Source organism: Cucurbita pepo, chromosome 16 (assembly GCF_057944985.1).
Source record: "Cucurbita pepo subsp. pepo isolate OVF chromosome 16, ASM5794498v1, whole genome shotgun sequence".
Lineage (NCBI taxonomy): Eukaryota > Viridiplantae > Streptophyta > Magnoliopsida > Cucurbitales > Cucurbitaceae > Cucurbita > Cucurbita pepo.
The window spans coordinates 2,772,728-2,781,236 of record NC_141813.1 but is presented as its reverse complement, the minus strand read 5'-3'; the positions used below and the strand labels follow the sequence as shown (position 1 = coordinate 2,781,236).

Below are 8,509 nucleotides of genomic sequence, written 5' to 3'. Positions count from 1 at the left end.
ATATGTAGCGCATATTCCCTAATTTGAATTCGAACACTTCGAACTCACTCGTCACACTGTTCTATGGTTTAGTCCGATATGAGCTAGCAGAGGGACCTAATGGACCTATAGATCATGGGCTCCAACGATCTAAGATTAACCGGTTAAACTCATTAACCTTGTTAACCAACATTCGTTAACTACTAGGACACTCCACTATAGCCTAGTAGTTGCACTCCCCTCACTATAGATATATTTCTGTCCATTTGATATAACCATGATTAGTAAGTCGATCCTTCACAGTTTGTTCGTAACTAGAGCTGGGTCAATTTACAGTTTTACCCCTAAAGTTACTTCTTGTTCCTTATGTCTCACTGATCCTCTAATGAACAATTGGTTTGTGGTCCAACCAGTAAACCGAATCCCTCTCAGGCCAATGAGAGGGTGGGGCCCCTTGTTCAAGACTTGGAGTCAGTGCTTAAGGGAACTACCTCTCTTCTATCCCTAAAAGTGGGTAGGAGTGAATTCCATCTTGCACCCCACGTCCCCAGCCATTCACCCAGTCTTACCCCTGAAATGGGAGGCCTATTGAGTCGGCGAACTAGAGTCATTCTCACCCATGCAAATCTAAGGATAATTCCGAATAAATAGGAGTTCATGGTTAGCTCAGGATTAAAACCGAGTTCCCTAGGTTATCGAATGAAAAGAAAATCAGTCTCAACAGTAAACGACATTATAAAGTGAGAGTGGTTTTCTTCATGGTCCAATCTTATGCAATACTCATTGCATAGGACGCCCCCACTCACATGTCTCCACATGTACAATTTAGTGATCACATTGTTTATATCATATACAAAAGTGGGCCGCATCCATAGTGTCCCCAGAATAAGGTACCCAGCCTTATCCTTATACTATAGATCATGTTGACTATATACTTGAACTTGATCCACTCTTATGTCTCTACATATAGTTCAAGTAATCATACTATAGCCAGAGTGTTCTTAGTTTATTGGATTTAGATTAATGATCGTAAAGTTCACTTTATTCAATAACAATCTTTACTGAATAAACAACAATAATAACTTTATTGAAAATAGAATATGTTTTTGTTTACAAACTATGAGTTTTAGGACATAAAACCCAACAGTAGTGTGAGTTTTCAACTATGTGGAATATTTAGTGATCTCATGAATAGGGTCATTGTGCTATAAACCCATTCTTAAGACGGAAGGTGGGACCACGTCGGATAGCCTAATAGCTGGTCGGGACACAGGGATCACATCCTCCAAGCTTACGTGTCTCTATGGTACTGATGAATGCACCAACAACCTCCCTTCGATCATGTTCAAACTAGAAATCATCATATTATCTCATCATAATTTTATGAGGTCGCGCCACGACCTAGGTCACCGGTCATTCACTACGGACCGGTGACCTAGGTACTTAGCAGGCAAACGCCTTAACCACTCGGCCAAAGCGACTTTTTTATTTTAGGAACAAATCTCGAAGAGGCACTACGGACAACAAAGGTAGATGTTTAATGAGGAATCAGTTAGAACTTTGAGACCTACACAATTGTTAGAGCATAGTAAAGGGTAAGCCCGAACTTCTTATAGACCAAAGGAAAGTCGTGGAAACCCAGTAGAAGAATGAAGCGACGGAAGCCTACAAGTAGGTTGGTTACTAAGTAGATTTTTATACTTACACCTTTCTCCTTTCCTTGTTCAGTTACTGGTCAAGGTGGGGTGATTCTCTGGAGCTCTACTATCACAAAACGGTGTCGACACGGTGTGTATGTTAGATGTATTCGACCTGGGACATCAATTAGTCGTTTAATTTTTTAGGTTGATTTTGAATTCTTTTTGTATCCCATGCCCTTTTTCCGTTTGTAAAGAACTTGAAATTTATGACGAAGGTGTTGTATGTCTTTTAAAGTGTGCAAAATTTATCTTTTTGTCGCAGTTCGATATCTCGAAACCTATGACGAAGGTGTTGTATGTCTTTTAAAGTGTGCAAAATTTATCTTTTTGTCGCAGTTCGATATCTCGAAACCTATGACGAAGGTGTTGTATGTCTTTTAAAGTGTGCAAAATTTATCTTTTTGTCGCAGTTCGATATCTCGAAACCTCTAAATTAAAATTGGGTCATGACACATCCAACATGGGTTGGAGAGGGGAACGAAGCATTCCTTATAATAAGGGCCTGAATACCTGGTGAGGTAACGGGCCAACAAGGAAATATGAACTTTACGTCGCCTGAGAGATACGAACACTCGCGGGGAAACCCCATGTACTTAGCAGGCACACGCCTTAACCACTCGGCCAAAGCGACTTTTTTATTTTAGGATCAAATCTCGAAGAGGCACTACAGACAACAAAGGTAGATGTTTAATGAGGAATCAGTTAGAACTTCGAGACCTACACAATTGTTAGAGCACAGTAAAGGGTAAGCCCGAACTTCTTATAGACCAAAGGAAAGTCGTGGAAACCCAGTAGAAAAATGAAGCGACGGCAGCCTACAAGTAGGTTGGTTATTTTTATACTTACACCTTTCTCCTTTCCTTGTTCAGTTACTGGTCAAGGTGGGGTGATGCTCTGGAGCTCTACTATCACAAAACGGTGTCGACACGGTGTGTATGTTAGATGTATTCGACCTGGGACATCAATTAGTCGTTTAATTTTTTAGGTTGATTTTGAATTCTTTTTGTATCCCATGCCCTTTTTCCGTTTGTAAAGAACTTGAAATTTATGACGAAGGTGTTGTATGTCTTTTAAAGTGTGCAAAATTTATCTTTTTGTCGCAGTTCGATATCTCGAAACCTCTAAAATTAAAATTGGGTCATGACACATCAAGCGTTGGAGAGGGGAACGAAACATTCCTTATAATAAGGGCCTGAATACCTGGTGGGCCAACGAGGACAATGTCTTTTAGCGGTGGCCTTTGGCTAGTACAAAAAAATATATGAACTTTAACGTCGCCTGAGAGATTCAAACTCTCGCGGGGAAACCCCATGTACTTAGCAGGCACACGCCTTAACCACTCGGCCAAAGCGACTTTTTTATTTTAGGAACAAATCTCGTAGAGGCACTACAGACAACAAAGGTAGATGTTTAATGAGGAATCAGTTAGAACTTTGAGACCTACACAATTGTTAGAGCACAGTAAAGGGTAAGCCCGAACTTCTTATAGACCAAAGGAAAGTCGTGGAAACCCAGTAGAAGAATGATGCGACGGCAGCCTATAAGTAGGTTGGTTACTAAGTAGATTTTTAGACTTACACCTTTCTCCTTTCCTTGTTCAGTTACTGGGCAAGGTGGGGTGATGCTCTAGAGCTCTACTATCACAAAACGGTGTCGACACGGTGTGTATGTTAGATGTATTCCACCTGGGACAACAATTAGTCGTTTAATTTTTTAGGTTGATTTTGAATTCTTTTTGTAAACAATGCCCTTTTTCCGTTTGTAAAGAACTTGAAATTTATGACGAAGGTGTTGTATGTCTTTTAAAGTGTGCAAAATTTATCTTTTTGTCGCAGTTCGATATCTCGAAACCTCTAAAATTAAAATTGGGTCATGACACATCAAGCGTTGGAGAGGGGAACGAAGCATTCCTTATAATAAGGGCCTGAATACCTGGTGGGCCAACGAGGACAATGTCTTTTAGCGGTGGCCTTTGGCTAGTACAAAAAAATATATGAACTTTACGTCGCCTGAGAGATTCGAACTCTCGCGGGGAAACCCCATGTACTTAGCAGGCACACGCCTTAACCACTCGGCCAAAGCGACTTTTTTATTTTAGGAACAAATCTCGTAGACGCACTACGGACAACAAAGGTAGATGTTTAATGAGGAATCAGTTAGAACTTTGAGACCTACACAATTGTTAGAGCACAGTAAAGGGTAAGCCCGAACTTCTTATAGACCAAAGGAAAGTCGTGGAAACCCAGTAGAAGAATGAAGCGACGGCAGCCTATAAGTAGGTTGGTTACTAAGTAGATTTTTATACTTACACCTTTCTCCTTTCCTTGTTCAGTTACTAGGCAAGGTGGGGTGATGCTCTAGAGCTCTACTATCACAAAACGGTGTCGACACGGTGTGTATTTTAGATGTATTCGACCTGGGACATCAATTAGTCGTTTAATTTTTTAGGTTGATTTTGAATTCTTTTTGTAAACAATGCCCTTTTTCCGTTTGTAAAGAACTTGAAATTTATGACGAAGGTGTTGTATGTCTTTTAAAGTGTGCAAAATTTATCTTTTTGTCGCAGTTCGATATCTCGAAACCTCTAAAAATTAAAATTGGGTCATGACACATCCAACATGGGTTGGAGAGGGGAACGAAGCATTTCTTATAATAAGGGCCTGAATACCTGGTGAGGTAACGGGCCAACGAGGACATTGTCTTTTAGCGGTGGCCTTTGGCTAGTACAAAAAAAAATATGAACTTTACGTCGCATGAGAGATTCGAACTCTCGCGGGGAAACCCCATGTACTTAGCAGGCACACACTTTAACCACTCGACCAAAGCAACTTTTTTATTTTAGGAACAAATCTCGAAGAGGCACTACGGACAAAAAAGGTAGATGTTTAATGAGGAATCAGTTAGAACTTCGAGACCTACACAATTGTTAGAGGCACTATGTACGTTAGTTGTATTCGACCTAGGACATCAATTAGTTTTATAATTTTTTGGGTTGATTTTGAATTCTTTTGTATTTCATGCCCTTTTTTCTATTTGTCAAATTTTTTCTTTTCATTTCTCTAAAGTTGGGTCATGACAGATCCAAGATGGGTTGGAGTGGGGAACGAAACATTCCTTATATTTAAAGGTGTGAATACCTCGTGAGGTAACGGGCCAAAGAGGACAATATCCAAAGCAGACAATATCTTTTAGCTGTTGCGTTTGGATAGTAAAAAAAAAAAATGAACTTTTCATCACCTAAGAGATTTGAACTCTTGCAGGGAAACCCCATGTACTTTGTAGGCACACACCTTAACCACTCAGCCAAAGCAACTTTGTTGTTTTAGGAACAAATCTCAAAGAGGCACTACGGACAACGAAGGTAGATGTTTAATGAGGAATGAGTTAGAACTTCGAGACCTACACGATAGTTTAGAGTACAATAAAGGGTAAGTCCGAACTTCCTATAGAGCAAAGGAAAATCTCGAAACCTAATAGAAGATGGTTTAAAAAGTTTGAAAGGTACCCACGAAACTATTTAAAGTTTAGAAGTGTTTTTGAAAGTTTTTAAAAAATTAAAAGATATCATTGAAACTTTTATTCTTGAAATAAAGTACAAAAGTTATGGATATTTTTATTAATAAAAAAAATTAATTTGGAAAAAATGGATAAAATAATTATTTCATCTTTTAATATAATAAAATTCTACCGTCAAATGGAGTATGGATTCAAAACATGTGACCTAAGTTTAAATTAATAAAATTCTACCCGTCTTTTAGTTTTAAATTTAGAATGCTCGGTATGAATTTAAGTTTAAATTAATATTAAACAAACACAATAACATATGAAAAGTTTGTTGTAGCGGAAGTAAGATCGATCGCACTCACATACCTACAAATAAAAATAAACAAAGAGACAAAGATGTACGTAAGTTGCAGAGAATAAATTTTCCTACACCTACGAACGACAATCACTATGACCAAAGTTTCTACAAGTTTATGTCTCACACTATCTATAACGGCTTACCATGCTTAGATAAGGTTGGGTGCACACTATAGCATACATCAAAGCACCAACAACAATCGCATAAGGAACATCCTCCATGTGCCCACCTTGCACACGTATTGAGATTGAGCCAAACAAATTATACCTCTGGGTCGATCTCGCTCTATCACCATTCCAAGTATCTTTGCTTCGACTAAATCTTTTATTTCAAATATTATAGAAAACTGATATTTGAGCTGGTCAATCTCCACAGTCAACATGTAATCATTATACAAGAGCAAAATATATAAACGAGCCATCATCAAGACACTGGAAATACACACAATGATCAAATTGGCTATGAGTATACTTATACTCTACATTGAAGTGGTCATACTTCTTATACGGTTGGCAAGGAGATTGTGCCCATACAAAAATTTCTTCAATTTGAATACCAAATGTTGTCATCGAGCTATACAAAAACCATTTATATGTGCCACGTATATTTTTTCATCTAGATCATTAAAAAACAAAAAAAAACAAAAAAACAAAAAAAAGACTATTTTGCAAGCTCAAGATTACATTGGGCAATCAAAGCCAACAAAATTTGAATGGAAGTCTTACGTGAGAAAATCTCATAGTAATTAATCTCTTCCCTCGTAGCCTTTAGCCACAAGTCGAGCCTTATAACAAATGTCAGAAGAGTCTTCCTTACTTTTTTGAAGTTGAACTAACTCCCAAGTTTGATTTATTTCCATGGACTCCATCTCGTTATTGATAGCCTCTTGTCAGTGTAAGCTATCTAAGCTTTGAATAGAAGCTTTGTAATCCGTTGTAAACTCTATCAACTATAGAGAGAGCATATACTATCGTAACATGAAACTTTGCAGGTTTTGGTATTTTTCTTCGTGGTTTATTTCTTGTGATGGACAAAGATTCCTCTACTATTTCATTTTTTAGGCTTTGTTCCTCCTGCTCCAAGTCTTCAAGACTATCCGCTACCTACTTAGTATGTTTTCCAATAGGAGTGTTAAGTATGAGAAGCTCGATCTCACCTATGTTTCTCGGACTTTTGTTTCTCATTCTTAATGTGGTATCAGAGCTTCTCATTCTTAACATAGTATCAGAGCTTCATTCTTAACATGGTATCGAGCCATTATTCTTATCATAGTATCATAGCTTCTCATTCTTAACATGGTATCAGAGTCATTATTCTTAATAAGGAACAACTACTTTGGGAGAGAACACCGCCTTCTCTATAGGTTTCGATGCCTCATCATTATTTTTAATCATCTTCGAAGATATTCTCGACTCATTGAATGTCACATCCCGAATATTGACAATCTTCTTTGACTCTAGGCACTAAAACTTTTGTTTCTCATTCTTAATATTGGGTTTTTTTTTTTTTTTTCTCCAACTTTGAATCTGTCACATGATAAAAGATAGGACAACCAAATACATGCAAATTATCATAATTTTTTTTTTCCAGAAGCTCGTGACCATACTCAAGCAGAGCTTTTGCTCTTTTTCCTATAACAGGTAAACAATGCACAAGTGAATTATATGCATCAAACTTCTTAAGACAACAAGTATCAAACTTTCTATATGAATGTCTTGGTTCATCCTCTCAATATCTCCATTTTGTTGTGGCTCATCAGGGACCATAAAGTGTCGAACTACTCATTCATCTCGACATAATTTAAGGAATGGGTCATAAGTGTATTCTTCATCGTTTTTTGATCTGAGCTTTTCAAATTTATTCTCTATTCGATTCTCCACCATTTTTTCCACTCCACAAAGTTCTGGAGAACCTCGTTCTTGTGCCTCATGTGGTGCATCAGAACAATCCTTGAGAAGTCATCTCACATCCTCCAAGCTTACGTGTCTCTATGGTACTGATGGATGCACCAACAACCTCCCTTCGATCATGTTCAAACTAGAATTCACCAACCTACTTAGTAACCAACCTACTTGTAGTCCTTTATCACTTCCTTCTTCTGCTTGGTTTTCACGACTTTTCTTTTGTCTATAGGAAGTTCGGCCTTACCATTTACTGGGCTCTAAGCTACTGTGTAGGTCTCGAAGTTCTAATTGATTCCTCATTAATCATCTACTTTTGTTTTCCCTAATGCCTCTTCGAGATTCATTCCTAACACAAAGATGTCACTTTGGGCGAGTGGTTACGACATGTGCTTGCTAAGTACATGAGGTTTCCCCTCGAGAATTCGAATCTCTCATGTGACTAAAAGTTCAATTTTCTTGTACTAGCCAAAGACCACTGCTAAAAGATATTGTCCGCTTTCGCCCATTACCTCACGATCTCATAGAGGTATTCACACCCTATATAAGGAATGCTTCGTTCCCCTCTCAAACCGATGTTGGATCTGTCATGACCCAGAGGTTTCGAGCAATCGAACTGCGACAGAAAGATAAATTTTGCACGCTTTAAAAGACATACAACACCTATGTTACAAATTTCAAGTTATTTACAAATGGAAAAAAGGGCATGGGATACAAAAGAATTCAAAATGAACCAAAAAATTATACAACTAATTGATGTCCCACGTCGAATATAACTAACATATACTCCGGGTCGACACCCCTCTGTGATAGTAGAGCTCCTGAGCATCTCCCCACATTGACCAGTCTTTGAACTAGAAAAGGAGAACTTGTAGGCCCTCATCGCTTCCTTTTTCTAATAGGTTTCAATGACTTTCCTTTGGCCTATAGGAAGTTCGGGCTTACCCTTTATTGCACTCTAAGCTACCATGTACTCTGAGCTACCATGTAGGTCTTGAAGTTCTAATTGAATCCTCATTAATCATCTACCTTTGTTGTACCTAGTGATTCTTCGAGATTCATTCCTA

General features: G+C 38.2%; 4 non-coding genes across 4 annotated transcripts; all 4 read right to left on the bottom strand.

Moving 5' to 3' along the window:
• Positions 1-2,228: 2,228 nt before the first annotated feature.
• Positions 2,229-2,310, bottom strand: TRNAS-GCU (transfer RNA serine (anticodon GCU)). The gene has a single exon. It is a non-coding gene; the product is annotated as a tRNA-Ser (tRNA).
• Positions 2,311-2,951: 641 nt separating this feature from the next.
• On the bottom strand, positions 2,952-3,033 carry TRNAS-GCU (transfer RNA serine (anticodon GCU)). The gene has a single exon. It is a non-coding gene; the product is annotated as a tRNA-Ser (tRNA).
• A 649-nt stretch (positions 3,034-3,682) lies between these two features.
• On the bottom strand, positions 3,683-3,764 carry TRNAS-GCU (transfer RNA serine (anticodon GCU)). The gene has a single exon. It is a non-coding gene; the product is annotated as a tRNA-Ser (tRNA).
• A 1,146-nt stretch (positions 3,765-4,910) lies between these two features.
• Positions 4,911-4,992, bottom strand: TRNAC-ACA (transfer RNA cysteine (anticodon ACA)). The gene has a single exon. It is a non-coding gene; the product is annotated as a tRNA-Cys (tRNA).
• Between the last annotated feature and the right edge of the window lie 3,517 nt (positions 4,993-8,509).